General features: G+C 38.8%; 1 long non-coding RNA gene across 1 annotated transcript in view; it reads right to left on the bottom strand.

The window, feature by feature from the left end:
* Window positions 1-4,229: 4,229 nt before the first annotated feature.
* The window catches only part of LOC109562835 (uncharacterized), a 59,019-nt gene continuing 41,247 nt past the window's right edge, over window positions 4,230-22,001 (bottom strand). Inside the window, exon 2 of the long non-coding RNA XR_011568010.1 lies at window positions 4,230-13,634. This is a non-coding gene — a long non-coding RNA (uncharacterized lncRNA). The remainder of the gene's footprint in view (window positions 13,635-22,001) is intronic.

The following is a 22,001-nucleotide window of genomic DNA, read 5'->3' as shown; positions in this document are numbered from 1 at the left end:
CTACTCCAGTATTCCTGCCTGGGAAATCCCATGGACAGAGGAGCCTTGGGGCTACAGACCATGGGGTTGCAAAGAGTTGGACACAACTTAGAGACTAAACAACAACAACAAATATGTGATCTGAGACTTGAATGATCCAAAGATACAGACTTCCAAAAATCTTAGAATATTCCCATAGAGGAAGTAGTTCAAACGTCTAGAGTGGTCTGAGCTTGGTCCGTTCAAGTAACAGAAACCCCATTCGTAAGAGTGAAGTGGCATCCATGAACCAGAAATTTTGAAGACTGTCTAGTTTAGAGAAAACAGAAAGGACTGGATTACCAGAGAGACAGTTACAAATTTTCTAAAATACATCAGGTAATTCCCAGGTGATACTATCTGCAGTGAGGAAATATGAAATACTAGACAAAAGTAACAGGCAAGATACAACACAATGTAGAGCAAATACCAGCTGAGGAAGTGCAAACTCATGTCATTCAAATGACTCACCTCTGAAGTTCCCCTGAAGAAATTGTACATTGCACTCACTCAAGTCCTTTCCATATTTCTCTCTTACAGAAAGGAGAACTATAAGAGAGATTCTTCTAGACATTCCTTCCAGGTGCACAATTCCAATATTCCAATGATAATATAAAATTTCAGCAACTCAATTAACTTAGGTAAGCTGTTTCCTGTCGTAAGTTGAGGAACAATCAAATTTCATAAGGAAATAACTGGACTTATATAAAATACGTTTTACTAATATTTATGAACCTACTAAATATTCTAAAGGAGAAATTTTGCAGAGGTTTCAATTCTAAATATTGTTTTTTTCTTCCATTCTTATTAATATATAATTGAAGAAATGTCTATTTAGTTCTTTGGCCCATTTTTTGATTGGGTCATTTATTTTTCTGGAGTTGAGCTGTAGGAGTTGCTTGTATATTTTTGAGATTAGTTGTTTGTCCATTGCTTCATTTGCTATTATTTTCTCCCATTCTGAAGGCTGCCTTTTCACCTTGCTAATAGTTTCCTTTGTTTTGCAGAAGCTTTTAAGTTTAATTAGGTCCCATTTGTTTATTTTTGCTTTTATTTCCAATATTCTGGGAGGTGGGTCATAGAGGATCCTGCTGTGATGTATGTCGGAGAGTGTTTTGCCTATGTTCTCCTCTAGGAGTTTTATAGTTTCTGGTCTTACGTTGAGCTCTTTAATCCATTTTGAGTTTATTTTTGTATATGGTGTTAGAAAGTGTTCTAGTTTCATTCTTTTACAAGTGGTTGACCAGATTTCCCAGCACCACTTGTTAAAGAGATTGTCTTTAATCCATTGTATATTCTTGCCTCCTTTGTCAAAGATAAGGTGTCCATATGTGCGTGGATTTATCTCTGTGCTTTCTATTTTGTTCCATTGATCAATATTCCTGTCTTTGTGCCAGTACCATACTGTCTTGATGACTGTGGCTTTGTAATAGAGCCTGAAGTCAGGTAGGTTGATTCCTCCAGTTCCATTCTTCTTTCTCAAGATCGCTTTGGCTATTCGAGGTTTTTTGTATTTCCATACAAATTGTGAAATTATTTGTTCTAGCTCTGTGAAGAATACTGTTGGTAGCTTGATAGGGATTACATTGAATCTATAAGTTGCTTTGGGTAGTATACTCATTTTCACTATATTGATTCTTCCAATCCATGAACATGGTATATTTCTCCATCTATTAGTGTCCTCTTTGATTTCTTTCACCAGTGTTTTATAGTTTTCTATATATACGTCTTTAGTTTCTTTAGGTAGATATATTCCTAAGTATTTTATTCTTTCCGTTGCAATGGTGAATGGAATTGTTTCCTTAATTTCTCTTTCAGTTTTCTCATTATTAGTGTATAGGAATGCTAACAAACACATGAAAAGATGCTCAACATCACTCATTATCAGAGAAATGCAAATCAAAACCACTATGAGGTACCATTTCACGCCAGTCAGAATGGCTGCAATCCATAAGTCTACAAGCAATAAATGCTGGAGAGGGTGTGGAGAAAAGGGAACCCTCTTACACTGTTGGTGGGAATGCAAACTAGTACAGCCACTATGGAGAACAGTGTGGAGAGTCCTTAAAAAACTGGAAATAGAACTGCCTTATGATCCAGAAATCCCACTGCTGGGCATACACACTGAGGAAACCAGAAGGGAAAGAGACACGTGTACCCCAATGTTCATCGCAGCACTGTTTATAATAGCCAGGACATGGAAGCAACCTAGATGCCCATCAGCAGATGAATGGATAAGAAAGCTGTGGTACATATACACAATGGAGTATTACTCAGCCATTAAAAAGAATACATTTGAATCAGTTCTAATGAGGTGGATGAAACTGGAGCCTATTATACAGAGTGAAGTAAGCCAGAAAGAAAAACACCAATACAGTATACTAACGCATATATATGGAATTTAGAAAGATGGTAACAATAACCCTGTGTACGAGACAGCAAAAGAGACACTGATGTATAGATCAGTCTTATGGACTCTGTGGGAGAGGGAGAGGGTGGGGAGATTTGGGAGAATAGCATTGAAACATGTATAATATCATGTATGAGACGAGTTGCCAGTCCAGGTTCGATGCACAATACTGGATGCTTGGGGCTGGTGCACTGGGACGACCCAGAGGGAGGGTATGGGGAGGGAGGAGGGAGGAGGGTTCAGGATGGGGAACACAGGTATACCTGTGGCTGATTCATTTTGATATTTGGCAAAACTAATATTGTAAAGTTTAAAAATAAAATAAAATTTAAATTAAAAAAAAAACATAAAAAAAAATATATATATATAATTGACATACAGCACTGTGTTAGTTTAAGGTATATATAAGACACATGGAGATTCAACCAGTCCATTCTAAAGGAGATCAGTCCTGGGTGTTCTTTGGAAGGACTGATGCTAAAGCTGAAACTCCAATGCTTTGGCCACCTCATGCAAAGAGCTGACTCATTGGAAAAGACTCTGATGCTGGGAGGGATTGGGGGCAGGAGAAGGGGACGACAGAGGATAAGGATGGCTGGATGGCATCACTGACTCGATGGACGTGAGTCTGAGTGAACTCCGGGAGTTGGTGATGGACAGGGAGGCCTGGCGTGCTGCGATTCATGGGGTCAAAAAGAATCGGACATTGAGCGACTGAACTGAACTGAATAGACATGGGTTTGATACCTGGGTTGGGAAGATCCCCCGGAGGAGGAAATGGCAACCCACTCCAGTTATCTTTGCCCAAAGAATCTCATGGACAGAAGAGCCTAGAAGACTATAGTTCATGGGGACATGACTGAAGTGACTTAGCACACAGAGTACAATGAATATACAAAACTGTATATAGAGTGAAAATGAAAGAAGTAGAAAAATTTTTTCCCTTGTGATGAGAACTCAGGATTTACTCTCAACAGTTTTCATATGTAATATAGAGCAGTGTTAATTATATTTATCACGTCCCTAGTATTTATTTATCTTTATACCTGGAAGTTTGTAGCTTTTCACTGCCTTCATCCAATTCCCCATGCCTCGCAACCCTACCTCTGGTAACCACAAATCTGATTTTTCTATGAGTTTGTTTGTAATACAAAATAGTGATTCCATAATTCTACACATTTCAAAATGATCACCATGATAAGGCTAGTTACAATGTAACCATATAAAGATTTTGCATAGTTATGGACTATATTCCCCACACTATTCATTATATACCTGTGGTTTATTTTGTGTTGAAGTTTGTACCTCTTAATCTATCTCACCTATTTCTTTCCTTCCTGACCCCTCCTCACCTCTGGCAACCACCTGCTGGTTCTCTTTATCTACAACCGTTTGTTCTTTTGTTTTTGAGATTCCACATATAAGTAAAATCATACAGTGTTTAAATGTCTACCTCTTCACTTAGCATAATAGCCCCTAGGTCTATCCATGTTTTCACAAATGACAAGATTTCATCCTTTTTCATGGCTAATATTCCTTTATATATATGCCACTTTTCATCTATTGATGGGCACTTAGGTTACTTCCATATCTTGGCTATTGTCAATAATATTGGAATGAACATATGTAAGTATTTTTCTAATTAGGGTTTTTCTTTTATTTGAATAAATACTCAGGAGTGGAAGTTCTAAATCATATGATAGCTTTATTTTTAAATTTTTGAGAAAATTCCACAATTTTTTTCATGGTGGAAAAGAGTGGTATTGGTTGTAACTTTTTAATCTTATTGACTTGGGCCCTCTTTTTTTGTTCTTTTTTTTTTTTTCTATTTTAATCTTTCTTCTACTTTATTCAACATATAATAATCTTATTTACTTACCTTAATGCTATACATATTACATTAAGAAATCATATATCTTTTCATTTGAATAAAAACTGATTTTAAGCATGGTTACAATTCTTGCTACTAACTACTGCTACAGCAATATTGCATAGTTTACTAATTGTAATTTGTTTTTTTATGTTTTTTAAACTGGAGGACAATTGCTTTACAATGCTGTGTTAGTTTCTGCTATACAACAGTGTGAGTCAGCGCTAAGTATACACATATCCCCTCTATCCCAAGCCGCCTCCCGCCTGTGCAGGTCCTCACAGAGCCCTGAGCTGGGCCCCCTGTGCTATGCAGCAGCTTCCCACTCACTATGTGTATTACACACGGTAGTGTATGAATGTCGATGCTACTCCCACTCTTTGTTCCAGCCTCTGCTTTCCTTGCCGTGTCCACAGTCTGTCCCCTATGTCTGCATCTCTACCCTGCAGGTACATTAGTACCTTTTTTCTAGATTCCATATATATGCATTATTATTCATTTTAAAACTTGGTTTACCAATCTTTCATGCAGTGGTTTGCAGAAAACAGATGAGTTTCTGGGCTTAGTCATATTGCCAAATACCAGTATGAATGTGGGCAATCCATAACCTCTCTTTACATCAGATTCCTCAACAGAAAACTGGAAAAAATAATGTGTTCTGTGGTGTTTAGTCACTAAGTCGTGTCTGACTCTTGTGACCCCCTGTACTGTAGCCCACCAAGCTCCTCTGTTTATAGGATTTTCCAGGCAAGAATACTGGAGTGGGTTGCCATTTCCTTCTCCAGTGTGTTCTAGTTACCCCAAAAAATTATTCCTTAGAGCCCTAAAAATGTTAAATTATGAAGTTTTTACAAATAATATGTATTATTGAGATAGTCATCCATCTATTCATCGGAAAGTTTAAAATTCTTACTACATACAAAACTCTGAGGCAGATACTGCAGTGTTTCCAGGATAGCAAACACAGTCTCTGTGCTCCATACCATATAGAAAGGTAAGTAAGTAGTCAACGTTTCTGACCACCAAATAAGGATGCGTGGGAACCATTTCTGCTTTCCTAGATGAGAATGATGGCTGTTGTTAAATATGTTTAAGATATTTTGATTTTCTAAAATTATACTTTTAGAATAACCCACCCCTTTGGGAGAATCTTCTAAGTGAGAAGTTATAAAGAGCATTTAGGACATGAGCCAATCTGGGAGAGTTAACCACAGGAAGACTTGTTCATTCCTGTAATTCATGGTGATTAGGTTATCCTGGTTCTGAAAAAAGTTTAAAGCTAAAAATGTTTTTCAGAGAGAAGCAAATTTACACGTCCATCAAGAAGGGAAAACATTGGGAAAGGAAGATGCCACATTTTTCTGAGTTTTGTAATGGCATCAGCTGATCGAAATCATGGATTGGTATGTGGGCGTAGGAAAAAGAAAAAGGTATGGCTGTCACAGTGTTTTCAAGGAACAATTTCTGTGAGTCATAGTGACTGATTACTATGTGTAATGAATGATAGGGAACGTCAATAATGATGGAGTTTCCAAGCCTTCCTAAGTGGGGAAATGTTGGTGTTATTGATGAAGGAAATGAATTTGGCATGCTGAGCCCAGTGTGGATGGAAGAAGGATGAGCTTAGTTTGGCAAGTGTTCATTTGAAGGAAGAAAATTGAACAGCTGAGTGTGAATGTTCGGCTGGAATTTCAAACAACACAGCTGGAACTCAGGTGAGAGAACAAGATGGAAGGAATAGATTTGAGTATCATTTGTACAGACATTATCCAGGAAGCTGACAGAACTTTGTAACAGCAGAAAGAGCCCAGCAATCAGGCTGAACTTTCAGATATGCTCAGAGTTAAGGACAAACAGAGAAGAAAAGCCAGGGGGTAGAGACAAAGATCAAGCAAGAAGGTAGTGACTTACCTTGGAAATGAGTAGAAGGTATTTCAAGGTTTCAACATAGGTGATGAATATATCTTTGAGTTTCTTATTCAAGAACTGTGTCAGTAAAGACAAGATAGTACAATTTTGGAGTTTGCTCTGGATACCAAGATTTTCTCTCAAGGTGAAGGAGAAATACACAAGTTGTGCTGAAATACCTCTATGAAGAGGGAGAGTCTGAAGGTGCCAGAGAGAGGGGGAATAAATACAGCAACAGTATCAGTCAGGTGGGGATGTGGCTTGAGAGAAAAATAAGGACACAGATTCCGCAGACTGGAGAGAAGAGGGATGAACATGATGGTTGAAACTGATAAAAAAAGGAAGGGAACCTCTGAAGTTGTCATTAAAATGGAGTAAGGAGTCATTTATCAAGTCAAAATGCATATTTCAAGAGAATTAAAGATTCTGGAGTAGACTACTGGTAGACATGTGGTAGGCCATCATCCACAGATAAGGAAAGGGACTTGAGCTAACTAGTAAGGGTTGATTTTGGTATCAAATATTTGTTGAGTTCCCTCTATGTGGCAGGCACATGTGCTTGAAGCCAGAATACAGGGTTTACACCTTTCAAGTGTAATGCCCTGTGACTCAGACTCAGGGATGTAGAGTCGAGAGAGAGGATTATTTAGAGTAGAATTGAGGACAGTATTGAAGAAAGTGCCAGGCAGGCGTCCAGAGGATTGTGGCTTCCATAAAATACTGTTTCACATTCTAATTCTTTTTCCTAAACTGACAAAACTCACCCCCCTCCACATTCCTCAAAAACTGCATTCAAATCTTAAATAACACTCAGTTCAGTGTTGCTTTTAAAAGGGGCTGCTGAGAAGTGAGGCAATGAAGCATTGAAGCTCCACGTCTATCGATTTTATATATTTTAGTTTGGATCATGTGTGTATACTAATAAGATTTGTTTCGATTATAACAGAGTACTAACCTGAACTGACTTAAACTAAGGAGGGATTTAATGGACCAAATAAAAGTAATTATAGGAAGATTTGGTAGGAAGAAATATAGGAAGATAGGGCCTCTGGGATAAATGAAGCCAGGGATACCACCAGGGCATTCTCTCCACACTGTTCTGCCATGTGGTAGCTAGACTTTCTCTCTGTGCAGAGTGACATGTTCCTCAGTGGCCCCAGTCAGATGCAAAGTCTCATAGGAAGACTCGCTGTCTGATTCCAAGGTCAGGATTCTTAAAAGAGTGCTCTGATTGTGATAAGTCCTGGACATAGGGATTGTGGGCATGAGCACAGGAACTATGACTGTACTCAAAACATGGTACTGGCATAAAAACAGAAATACAAATCAATGGAACAGGATGGAAAGTCTGGAGATAAACCCACATTCCTATGGTCAATGGATCTACCAACAAAGGAGGCAAAGAATATGCAATGAAAGATAGTCTCTTCAATAAATGGTGCTGGGAAACACTGGATAGCTACACATAAATGAATGAAAGTAGAACACTCCCTAACACTGTACTCAAAAATAAACTAAAAATGGATTAATGTAAGACACGATTCTATAAAACCCTTAGAGGAAAACATAGGCAGAACACTCCTTGACATAAATCACAGCAATATCTTTTTCAAGCCATCTCCTACCATAATGGAAATAAAAACAAAAATAAACAAATGGGACCTAATTAAACTCAAAAGCTTTTGCACAGCAAAAGAAACCATAGACAAAATGAAAAGACAACCTACAGCATGGAGAAAATATTTGCAAATGATGCAAGTGACAAGGGATTAATCTCCAAAATCTACAAACGGCTCATGCAGTTCAAGATCCAAAAAACAAACAACCCAATCAAAAACTGGGCAGAAGACCTAAAGAGACATTTCTCCAAAGAAGGCATACAGATGGCCAAGAAGTATATGAAAAGATGCTCAGTATCGCTGATTATTAGAGAATGCGAATCAAAACTACAATGAGGTATCACCATACACCATTGAGAATGGCCATTACCAAACCTCTATAAACATATAAATAAATGCTGGACAGAATGTGAAGAAAACAGAATCCTCCTACACTGTTGGTTTGAATGTAAACTGGCACAGTCACTATGGAGAACTGTATGGAGGTTCCTTAAAAAATTAAAACTAGAGCTACCATATGATCCAACAATCCAGGATACATTCACCCCTTTGTACACTGCAGCACTGTTTACAACAGCCAAGACAAAGAAGCAATCTAAATGGCCACTGAGGGAAGAACAGGTAAACAGGTAAAGAACATGTTAATACATGTATATAGTGGAATGTTACTGAGACATTAAAAAGAATGAAATAATGGATTTGAAGCAACATGGATAGACCTAGAGCTTGTCATACTGAGTGAAGTAAATCAGAGAAAGACAAATATATGGGATCACTTATACGCAGAGTCTTAAAAAAATGATATGACTAAACTACTTTAAAAAATAGAAACAGACTCACAGACATAAAAAAAAAAAACTGATGGTTATCAAAGAGGAAAGGTGGGGAAGGGGATAAATTGGGAGTCTGGGACTGACATATACACACTACTATATTTAAAACAGATAACCAACAAGGACTTACTGTACAGCACAGGGAACTCTGCAAAATATTCCAGAATAACCTACATGGGAAAAGAATTTGAAAAAGAATAGATGTATGTGTGTGTATAACTGAGTCACTTCACTGAACACCTGAGACTAACAACATTGTTAATCAACTATACTCCAGTATAAAACACAAATTTCAAAAAATAGATAAAGACCTATTGCACATAACATAGGGAACTATATTCAACATCTTATAATAACCTATAATGGAAAAAATCTGCAAAATTATATATATATATATATATATATATATCAGGCTGAACACCTGAAACATTGTAAATCAACTATACTAAAATTCAATAAAAATCAAAATATTCACATAAATAGTAGAATAGATAAATTATAGTCTGTTTACACAATGGAATACTATACAGCAAGGCAGCATGGATGAAGCCCACAAACACAGTAAGAAAAACTAGAACAAAATAATATATGATAAATTTTTGCATTTATGAGGAACTCTATGATGTTGAAAGAGGAGCTTCTCATTGTCTAAGAAGGCAGGTACCAGAAAACTGGTAACACACTGTTTCTTGATGCCAGTGGTGTCACATGGATGTGCTGACCCTGTGATAATTGAGTAAGCTGTACACTTCTAGTTTGTGTGCTTTCTGTAGTATATTATACATAAATGAAAAGGTTTTTTCCTACAAAAATGACTGTTAACAAGGGGATGGGAAAAAAAAAAGAAATCCACTTGAGTTTAGTTTAAAGCTGGGTTACCACTACTGAAAAATCACTGATAGACTATCCTACCTCCTACTTCACAGACTAGGAAACAAATATTCACATGTATTCAATTCCTGATTCTGAGTTTCACAGATAATTAGTAACAGAGTCAGAACTGAAAGCTGTTCTTGAATGCAAACCAAAATCTAGAGCCTTCTACCAATCTGCCATGAAATACATGTAATATACATAAATATATGCAGATCCCCTAGCTCTGCGACCAAAGACTGCATTCAGTCATTCTTTCAACATCTATTACAAGGCAGCCACTGGACTAGGCTTAGGGAGCTCCGTCTCCTCCCTGCAGCACAGCGATACTATGACAGAAATATAAACAGGGGGTGAGGAACACACGTAGGGAGCTATTAATTACCTCCTAGGTGGATCAGGGTGTCTTCACAGACATATGTATTTATATTGTGTATTAGATATTTCACAAGGCAGATATTTAGGTGAAATCATGCAATACTGCTGGATTAGGCAGTATGACCAAACCGCACATGATCTCTGTGCTTCAGTTCCCTCAGCTGTAAAATGGGGACAAATTATGGAAGTTAATATATATAAAAGCTTAGGAAGGTGCTGGGCACACGGAGTGGGTACCAAGGATAAAGGGGGCTGAGAAGTCTGCCCCCATGGGGAGGAGTGTTTTATTACTGATGTTGTTTAGGACTGCCAAAATAGGTTGGTCAGAAAAAAGCAGAATCCATTTTTTGTTTTTAATATGTTTTTTAATTCTCTGTAGACAATGCAACTCCTTATCAGCAAGATCTGAAGCAGGTATTCCCACTGCCACACCATTCAACCCTCTACACTACCAGATGCATAGTAACTACTATATAAAGGCTAGCTGCTGCTGCTGTTGCTGCTGCTGCTAAGTCGCTTCAGTCTTGTCCGACTCTGTGCGACCCCATAGATGGCAGCCCACCAGGCTCCGCCATCCCTGGGATTCTCCAGGCAAGAATACTAGTATTGTTATTACTTAGGTAAGGAAGGCCACATGTAGGAAATTCTCTAGAAGTGAGGTGGGGGTAGGGCTGGGGAATGAGGGGTAGGCTTTCCTCAGAGAGGAAATAGTGCATATGAAGGCAAGTAGGTGAAAAGATTATGTTCATTCAAACCATTAGCTAATACCTGTGCCAGGAAGCAAACTGGGCTTTCCTGAGGATAGCAGTTCCAACACTGGAAAGAAAAGTGAAGCACTGTGACTCTTCTCTGACAGCCATCATTAAAGGCCACTCGTAATTTCACATGAGATCCTTCTACCTTCACTTCAACATTTTCCCTACTCCTCAGCATTGTATGTGGTTGCCTTTCTGCTGGAGAGTTAAGGATGGCTTGAAGATATCTGCCCTTGAGAGTATAATTCTACCAACAAGCTATTTCTATGCAGTACTTGGTGTGCTGATGTGAGTACCTACTTTGATGATAAGAATAATCAACTGCTTTGTCTTTTAAAGGGTTCTTAATGCCAGCACTCCATAGTTCTTTCCGGTGAGTGCAATTAACAAAGGCAGGGACAAAGCCCAGTTAAGTAATTCATAAAAATACATCTACGGAAAGAAAACTTTAGCTTGGTTTTTCCATCAGTCCGTGACTGGGCTGCAACCAAGGTAAGGGGCTGCCTTACAGTGCGGACTGTCACACCACTGTGGGGCCCACAGCAGAGATCAGTCATCTTACTGAAGACCCACAGGAGTACTGTGCTAAGTCTCCTCAGGCTGCTATACAAAAATACCAAACAATGGGTGGCTTAAAGGGCACTGCTTTCTTGCTATGTCCTCACATGGCAGAGAAAAGGAGAGTGAGCTCTAATCCCATCACAGAGTTCCCCCTCATGAACTCATCTAAAGGTAATTATTTCCCAAAGGCCCCCACCTCCAAATACCATTGCATCAGAGATTGAGGCCTCAATATATGAATTCTGAGGACACATAGATTCCATCCACAGCAAGGATGAATGGTGGGATCATAACAATGCAGAACACCAGCATATCATATGGGTGACTTCCCAAAAAATACCCAGAAAACATAAAACTTTATTTAGATCAGTATTAAAAATAGGCAATAAATTTACTTTACCTTAGAGAGAAAATATCAACTGTAACTATAATCCTATATGACTCCTCCTAAGGAGGGGCTCCCCCAAACTAAAAAGTGAAAAAAAAAATAACAGACCAAATGCAGTAAGATTATCTAGAATGAAATAATAGGCCAAATACAATAATTTAGAACCAAAATCCAGGATCATTTCCATTGGAGACCATAGATTAGACAGAAGAATTTTTAATCCATGGAAAAAAAATTAGCCTGAGGTAAATACCATATGATATCCCTTATATCTGGAATCTAAAATATCACACAAATGAATTTACCTAAAAACAGACGAAGAACAGACTTGTGGTTGCCAAGGGTGAGGGGAGGCTGGGAGATGGATGAATTAGGAGTTTGGGATTAGCAAATGCAAACTATTATATATAGAACAGATAAATGGCAAGGTACCACTGTATAGCATGGGGAACTATATTCAGTATCCTATGAGAAATCATAATGAAAAAGATTATGTAAGAGAATGTGTGTGTGTGTGTATATATATATGTATAACTGAGTTACTTTGCTGTACAGAAATTTACATGCAAATCGACTACACTTCAATAATTTTTTTTAAAAAAATTAGTCTTTGAATCTGCAAACCTTTGAACACTATGTATTAATAAAATAGTTTGGACCAAATAAGAATGATTTTTAAAAACCAAACAAACCACCCTATTATAAAACACCGTCATGGACAGGACACAGAGGACTGCCTAGACCAAATGACATATCCGAGCATAAAGTTTAGGTCCTGGAGCCCCCCACCTCCATCTGCATCCTGGATGCACCACTCATTAGTTACATGACCGTGCACATGTTAGTTGACCTCCATGAGCTTCCATGTCCTCAGGTATAAAATGGCCTTAATAGTACTACCCACCTTTAGAGTTGATGCTAAAATTAAACAAAACTTGAACAGAAAGCATTTCCAGTGGTGCCTAAAAAAGAGTAAGTACTCTAATTATTAGAGAAAGGGAAAACAAAACCATAGTGAAATACAATTTCACACAGGTCAGAAGGACCATCATTTAAAAAAAAAAAAAAACCTATAAAAAATAAATGCTGGAGATGATGTAAAGAAAAGGGAACCCTCCTACACTGTTGGTGGGAATGTAAGTTGGCATAGCCACGGTAGAAAACGGTATAGGTTCAGTTCAGTTTAGCTGTTGAGTTATGTCCACCTCTTTGCAACCCCATGAACTGCAGCACGCCAGGCCTCCCAATCCATCACCAACTCCCAGAGTTTACCCAAACTCAAGTCCATTGAGTTGGTGATGCCATCCAACTATCTCAAACTCTGTCGTCCCCTTCTCCTCCTGCCCTCAATCTTTCCCAGCATCAGGGTCTTTTCCAATGAGTCAGCTCTTTGCATCAGGTGGCCAAAGTATTGAAGTTTCAGCTTCAACATCAGTCCTTCCAATGAACACCCAGGACTGATCTCCTTTAGGATGGACTGGTTGGATCTCCTTGCAGTCCAAGGGACTCTCAAGAGTCTTCTCCAACACCACAGTTCAAAAGCATCAATTCATTGGCCCTCAGCTTTCTTTATAGTCCAACTCTCACATCCATCCATGGCCACTGGAAAAACCATAGCCTTGACTAAACAAACCTTTGTTGACAAAGTAATGTCTGCTTTTTAATACGGTGTCTCGGTTGGTCATAACTTTCCATCCAAGGAGTAAGAGTCTTAATTTCATGGCTGCAATCACCATCTGCAGTGATTTTGGAGCCCCAAAAAATAAAGTCAGCCACTGTTTCCCCATCTATTTGCCAGGAAGCGATGGGACCAGATGCCATGATCTTAGTTTTCTGAATGTTGAGCTTTAAGCCAACTTTTTCACTCTCCTCTTTCACTTTCATCAAGAGGCTCTTTAGTTCTTCTTCACTTTCTGCCATAAGGGTGGTGTCACCTGCATATCTGAGGTTATCGATATTTCTCCTGGCAATCTTGATTCCGGCTTGTGCTTCTTCCAGCCCAGTGTTTCTCATGATGTACTCTGCAGATAAGTTAAATAATCAGGGTAATAAGTTAATACCTTATTAACTTAATAAGATAAGTTAATATACAGGCTTGACGTACTCCTTTTCCTATCTGGAACCAGTCTGTTGTTCCATGTCCAGTTCTAACAGAAAACAGTATAGATGTTCCTCAGAAAACTAAAAAAAGAGATACCATATAATCTAGCAATCCTAATCCTGAACATATATCTACACAAAGCTATACTTCAAAAAGATACATGCACCTCTATGTTCAAAAAAGCACTAGTCACAGTAGCCAAGACATAAAATAACCTAAATCTCTATCAACAGATAAATGCATAAAGAATATGTGGTACATACATGCAATGGAATACTACTCACCCATGAAAAGTAGAATGGGAAATGTCATCTGTGGCACCAAGGATGATAGACACAGAGACCATCATACTAAGTAAGTTAGAAAAAGAAAAAAAATGTGTAATGGAAGCACCCAAATACATAAATATTAACACACATAAAGGTTCTGTTAATGTTCAGAGAAATACAATATAAATAAGAGACATTAACACCCCACTCACATGAATGGACAGATCTTCCAGACAGAGAATCAGTAAGGCAACAGAGGCACTAAATGATACAATAGAACAGTTAGGCTTAATTGATATTTTCAGGACATTACATTAAAAATAAAAAACAGAATAAACATTCTTTTCAAGTGCACATTAAACATTCTCTAGGATTGACCACATACTAGGGCAGAAAACATGCCTCAACAAATTTAAGAGTACAGAAATTATCACAAGCATCTAACTACAAGGGGATGAAGCTAGACATGAACCACAAAAAAAGAAATGAGAATATAGCTATTTCATGGAGACAAAACAACATGAGACTAAAAAACTAATAGGTTAAAGATGAAGTCAAAGAGGAAATTAAAAGATACCTAAAGACAAGTGACATTTCATCTGAAAGCAGCAGAACACACTTTATTCTCAAGTGCACATGCAACATTCTGCTGGAAAGATTACATCTTCAGTCAAAAATCAAGCCCCAGTAAATTTAAGAAGAATGAAATCCTATCAAGCATTTTCTGACCACTATGCTATAAGACTAGAAATCAATTACAGGAAAAAGAAACCTATAAAAAACACACATGCATGGAGGCTAAACAACCCACTACTAAATAACCAAGAGAGCACTGAAGAAATGAAAAATGAAATTAAAAAATACCTAAGGAAAAAAATGAAAACATGACTCAAAACCTGAGAGGCAGCAAATGCAGTTCTAAGAGGGGAGTTTATAGCAATACAATCCTACCGCAAGAAATAAGAAAAATCTTAAATAAACAACCTATCCTTACACTTAAGACAATTAGGGAAACAAACAAACAAACAAAAAATAAAAGTAAGTAGAAGGAAAGAAACAATAAAGATCATGGCAGAAGTAAGTGAAAGAGAAATGAAGAAAACAATAGCAAAGATTAGTGAAAATAAGGGCTGGTTTTGAGAAGATAAACAAAATTGACAAACCTTTAGCCAGACTTATCAACAGGCAAGTTTGGCTTTGGAGTAAATGAAGCAGGGTAAAGGCTAACAGTTTTGCCAAGAGAACGCACTGGTCATAGCAAATACCCTTTCCAACAACACAAGAGACGACTCTACACGTGGATATCACCAGATGGTGATATTGAAATCAGATTGATTATATTCTTTGCAATCGAAGATGGAGAAGCTCTATAGAGTCAGCAAAAATAAGACCAGGAGCTGACTGTGGCTCAGATCATGAACTCACTATTGCCAAATTCAGACTTAAGTTGAAGAAAGTAGGGAAAATCACAGGGCCATTCAGTTATGACCTAAATCAAATCCCTTATGATTATACAGTGGAAGTGAAAAACTGATTCAAGGGATTAGATCTGATAGAGTGCCAGAACTATGGACAGAAGTTCATAACGTTGTACAGGAAGTGGTAATCAAAACCATCCCCAAGAAAAAGAAGGCAAAATGGTTATCTGAGGAGGCCTTACAAACAGCTGAGAAAAGAAGAGAAGTGAAAGGCAAAGGAGAAAAGGAAAGAGATACTCATCTGAACGCACAGTTCCAAAGAATAGCAAGGAGAGATAAGAAAGGCTTCTTAAGTAAACAATGCAAAGAAATAGAGAAAAACAATAGAATGGGAAAGACTAGAGATCTCTTCAAGAAATTTAGAGATACCAAGGGAATGTTTCATGCAAAGATGGGCACAATAAAGGACAAACAGTATGGACCTACCGGGAGCAGAAGATATTAAGAAGAACTGACAAGAATACACAGAAGAACAATACGAAAAAGTCTTAATGGCCTGGATACCCACAATGGTGTAATCACTCACCCAGAGCCAGACATCCTGGAGTGTAAAGTCAAGTGGACCTCAGTAAGCATTACCACAAACAAAGCTAGTGGAGGTGATGGAATTTCAGCTGAGATATTTCAAATCCTAAAAGATGCTGCTGTTAAAAGTACTGCATGTAATATGTCAGCAATTTGGAAAACACAGCAGTGGCCACAGGACTGGAAAAGGTCAGTTTTCATTCCAAACCCAAAGAAGGACAATGCCAAAGAATGTTCAAGCTACCAAGCAATAGCACTCATTTTATATGCTAGGAAGGTAATGCTCAAAACCCTTCAAGCTAGGCTTCAACAGTACGTGAACCATGAACTTCCAGATGTTCAAGCTGGATTTAGAAAAGGCTGAGGAACTAGACATCAGATTGCCAACATCTAATGGATCACAGAAAAAGGAAGGGTATTCTACAAAAACATCTACTTCTGCTTCACTGAATATGCTAAAGCCTTTGGCTGTGTAGATCACCACAAACTGGAAAAAAGATGGGAATACCAGATCACCTTACCTGCCTCCTGAGAAACCTGTATGCAGGCCAAAAACAACAGTTAGAACCAGACATGGAATAACAGACTGGTTTCAAATTGGGAAAGCAGTACTTCAAGGCTGTATATTGTCACCCTGCTTATTTAACCTATATGCAAAGTACATCATGAGAAATTCTGGGCTGTATGATTTTTTCTAGCTGGAGTCAAGATTGCCAGGAGAAACATCAACATTTTCAGATATGCAGATGACACCACGTTAATGGCAGAAAATGAAGAGGAAACAAAGAGCCTCTTGACAAAGGTGAAAGAAGAGAGTGAAAAAGTTGGTTTAAAACTCAACATTCAAATAACTAAGATCATGGCATCTGGTCCCATCACTTCATCCAAATAGATGGGGAAACAATAAAAACAGTGACAGACTTTAAATTCCTGGGCTCCAAAAATCATTGCGGATGGTGACTGAAGTTATGAAATTAAAAGATGCTTGCTCCTTGGAAGAAAAGCTATGACCAACCCAGACAGCATATTAAAAAGCAGAGATATCACTTTGCTGACGAAGGTCTGTATAGTCAAAGCAATGGTTTTCCCAGTAGCCATGTATGGATGTGAGAGCTGGACCATGAAAGAGGCTGAGTGCCAAAGAATTAATGCTTTTGAACTGTGGTGCTGCAGAAGCCTCTTGAGAGCCCCTTGGACAGCAAGGAAATCAAACCAGTCAATCCTAAAGGAAATCAGTCCTGAATATTCATTGGAAGGACTGATGCTGAAGCTGATGCTCTAATACTTTGGCCACCTAATGAGAAGAGCCGACTCACTGGGAAAGATCCCGATGTTGGGAAAGACTGAAAGCAGGAGAAGGGGATGACAAGAGGATGAGACGACAGAGACTGGCATTCACTGATGCCATCCACTGAATCTGTGGATGGCATCACAGATTTAATGGACATGAGTTTGCGCAAACTGAGGGACAGGGAAGAGGGGCATGCTGCAGTTCATGGGGTTGCAAAGAGTCAGACACGACTGAACAACAACAAAAAATTCTCATCAAGAAAAAAAGGAAGAGGACTCAAATCAATAAAATTCGAAATGAAAAACAGAGAAGTTACAAAAGACACCACAGAAACACAAAGGATCGTAAGAGTCAAGCAACTATCTGCCAATTACGTGGACAACCTGGTTGAAATGGACAAATTCTTAGAAAAGTACAACCTTCCAAGACTGAACCAGGAAGAAACAGAAAATATGAGCGGACCAATCACAAATACTGAAATTGAAACTGTGATTAAAATTTTCCAACAAACCAAAGTCCTGGACCAGATGGCTTCACAGGCAAATTTCACCAAACATTTAGAGAAGAGTTAACAACCACTGTTTGCCAAAACTACAGAGGAAGAAACACTTCCAAACTCATTCTAGAGGCCACAATCTTCCTGACACCAAAACCAGACAAAGATAACACAAAAAAGAAAATTATAGGCCGATATCACTGATGAACATGGATATATAAATCCTTAACAAAATAGTAGCAAACAGATTCTAACAACACAATAAACCGATCATACACCATGATCAAGTCAGGTTTATCCCAGGGATGCAAGGGTTCTTCAATATAGGCAAATCAATCAATGTGATACACCATATTAACAAACTGAATAATAAAAACCATATGATAATCTCAACAGAAGCAAAAATAGGTTCTGACAAAATTCAACACAAATTTCTAATAAAAAAAAAATTCTCTAGAAAGAGGGCATAGAGGGAACCTACCTCAAAATAATAAAGGGTATATACAACAAAACCACAGCAAACATTATTCTCAGTGGTGAAAAACTGAAAGCATTTCCTCTAAGATCAGGAACAAAACAAGCGAGCCCACTATTACCACTATTATACAAAATAGTATTGGAAGTCCTAGCCATGACAATCACAGAAGAAAAAGAAATAAAAGGAATCCAAATTGGAAAATAAGAAGTAAAACTGTCACTGTTTACAGATGACATGATACTATACATATAAAATCCTAAACACATTGCCAGAAAACTATCAGAGTTCATTGATGAATTTGAGTAAAGTTTCAGGATACAAAACTAATCCACAGAAGTCTGTTGCATGTCACTATGCTAAGAATTAAATATCAGCAAGAGAAATCAAGAAGACAACCCATTTACCATTGCATTGAAAGAATAAAACACCTGGGAATACGCCTACCTAAGGAGACAAAAGACATGTACTCCAAAACCTACAAGATGCTGAGGAAGAAATCTAAGACAACACAAACAGAAGGAAAAGTAGACCATGTTCTTGGACTGGAAAAATCAATATTGCAAAAATGACTGTACTACCCAAGGCAATTTACAGATTCAATGTAATCCCCATCAAATTACCAATGGCATTCTTCACATAACTAGGACAAAAAATTTTACAATTTGTATGGAAACACTAAAGACCCAGAATAGCCAAAGCAATCCTGAGAAAGAAAAATGGAAGTGAAGTTATCGGGCTCCCTGACTATACCACAAAGCTGGAGTCATCAAGACAGTATATTACTGATGCAAAAACTGAAATATAGAACAATGGAACAGGTTAGAGAGTCCAGAGATTAACTCACCAACCTATGGTCACCTAATCTATGACAAAGGAAGCAAGAATATACAATGGAGAGAGAGCCTCTTCGATAGTGGTGCTAGGAAAACTGGACAGCTACATGTAAAAGAAATGAAATTAAAATACTCTCTAACATCATACACAAAAATAAACTCAAAATGAATCAAAGAGCTAAATGTAAGGCCTGATACTATAGATCTCTTAGAGGAAAACAGAGCCAGGACACTGACATAAATCACAGCAACACTGTTTATGTCCCACCTCCTAGAGTAATGAAAATAAAACAAAAATTAAAAATGGGACCTAATTAAATTTAATTTTGCACAGCAAAGGAAACCATAAACAAAAAGACAAACCTCAAAATGGGGGGAAAAAACTGAAAACAAAGCAACCAACAAGGGATTAACCTCCAAATGTGCAAACAGCTCAAGCAGCTCAATATTAAAAAAAAAAAAAAAGAACCCCATCAAAAGACAGACAGCATACCTAAATAGACATTTCTATAAAGAAGACATGCTGCTGCTGCTAAGTCACTTCAGTCATGTCCGACTCTGTGCGACCCCATAGACAGCAGCCCACCAGGCTCCATAGTCCCTGGGATTCTCCAGGCAAGAACACTGGAGTGGGTTGCCATTTCCTTCTCCAATGCATGAAAGTGAAAAGTGAAACATACAGATGGCTAAAGACAAAATGAAAAGATGCTCCACATCACTAATTATTAGTGAAATGCAAATCAAAACTACAACATGGCATCAGTTCAGTTCAGTTGCTCAGTCGTGTCCGACTCTTTGCGACCCCATGAACTGCAGCACGCCAGGCCTCCCTGTCCATCACCAACTCCCAGAGTCCACCCAAACCCATGTCCATCGAGTCGGTAATGCCATCCAACCATCTCATCTTCTGTCGCCCCCTTCTCCTCCTGCCCTCAATCTTTCCCAGCATCAGGGTCTTTTCCAATGAGTCAGCTCTTTACAACAGGTGGCCAAAGTATTGGAGTTTCAGCTTCAGCATCAGTCCTTCCAATGAACACCCAGGACTGATCTCCTTTAGAATGGACTGGTTGGATCTCCTTGCAGTCCAAGGGACTCTCAAGAGTCTTCTCCAGCACCACAGCTCAAAAGCATCAGTTCTTCGGTGCTCAGCCTTCTTCACAGTCCAACTCTCACATCCATATATGACCACAGGAAAAACCATAGCCTTGACTGGATGGACCTTACTTTATACCAGTTAGAATGGTGCTCACCAAAAAATTTACAAACAATAAATGCTAAAGAGGATATGGAGGAAAGGGAACCCTGCTACACTCTTGGGGGTAATGTCAGTTGGATATGGCCACTATGAAGAACATCATAGAAGTTCCTTAAAAGAGTAAAAATATATAGCTACCATATAATCCAGCAATCCCAGTCCTAAGTATATACTGAGAGAAAACCGCTGTTCCTTTCGTCTGGGTCCTGGTGTGCACAAGGTTTTTTGTAATTGCTGTAATTCAAAATTACAGTTTGAATTACACTGTAATTCCAACAGTGTAATTCAAAAAGAAACATGAATTACAATGTCCACTGAAGTACTATTTACAGTAGCCACAACATGGAAGCAATCTTAATGTCCATCAACAGAGGAATGGATAGGGACTTCCCTGGTGGTTCAGTGGCTAAGAGGCTTTGCTCCCAATGCAGGGGGCCTGGTCAGGGAATGAGATCCTCCGTGTTGCAACTAAGAGTTCACACGGCACAACTGAAGATTCCACACACCATAACTAACACATCCAGCATGCAATAAAGACTGAAGATCCCACATGCTACAACCAAGACCTCGCACAACCAAATGATAAGTAAACATTTAAAAAACAAGGAAGGAAGGAATGGATAAAGATGTGGTGTGTATATATATACACACGATGGAATACTACTCATTCCCGCAGGAGACTGAGCCAGACCTGCCTTGGAATGTCTGAGTGTCTCCTGGGGAGACATGGGTCAGCAGTGATCTGCCATGGGGACAGGAGCTCTGGCTGCAGCAGATGTGCGAGGAACAGAGTGTGGCTTAAGTATTCTTGGAGGAGGTTGCCATTAGCTCCACTATAGAGCAACTGAGCAGAGGACCCACAAACCAGAGAACAATTATACCAAAAAAGTTCTCTCGCTATTGTGAAAGTTCCAGGGCCCACAACAAACTTCCAGCCTGGGTATCCAGCAAAAGGACTGAGAACCTTCAGGGAAACAAACTCCTGGAGGGCACAACAAAACCTTGTGTTACCCAGACCCAGGAGAAAGGAACAGTGACCCCACAAGAGACTGAGCCAGACTTGCCTGTGAGTGTCTGGGAGTCTCCAGCAGAGCTGTGGGTCAACAGTGGCCTGCTGCAGGGTTGGGGGCATTGACTACAACAGTCCTGGGAGCTGCGGCATGCTGCCATTAAGTACTTTTGAAGGAGGTCGCCTATATCACCATTACCTCACCATAGTTTGGCCTCTGAACAAACTACAGGGAGGGAACACAGCCCCATCAGCAGAAAACTGGATTAAAGAATTACTGAGCATGGCTCTGCCCACCAGAGCAGAGCAAGACCCAGTTTTACCCACAGCCAGTCCCTTCTTTCAGGAAGCTTCCACAAGCCTCTTATCCTCATCCATCAGAGGGGAAGACAGAATGAAAACCACAATTATAAAAAACAAACCAAACTGATCACATGGATCATGACATCATCTAACCCAATGAAACTATGAGCCATGCTGTGGCCACCCAAGACAGATGGGTTATGGTGAAGAGTTCTGACAAAATGTGGCGCACTGGAGAAGGGAATGGCAAACCACTTCAGCATTCTTACCGTGAGAATCCCATAAACAGTATGAAAAGGCAAAAAGATATGACAGTGAAAGATAAACTTCCCAGGTCAGTAGGTACCCAA

This window comes from Bos indicus, chromosome 8 (assembly GCF_029378745.1).
Source record: "Bos indicus isolate NIAB-ARS_2022 breed Sahiwal x Tharparkar chromosome 8, NIAB-ARS_B.indTharparkar_mat_pri_1.0, whole genome shotgun sequence".
NCBI lineage: Eukaryota > Metazoa > Chordata > Mammalia > Artiodactyla > Bovidae > Bos > Bos indicus.
Note: the sequence above shows the minus strand (reverse complement) of the source record. Positions and strands in the feature narration are given on the sequence as shown.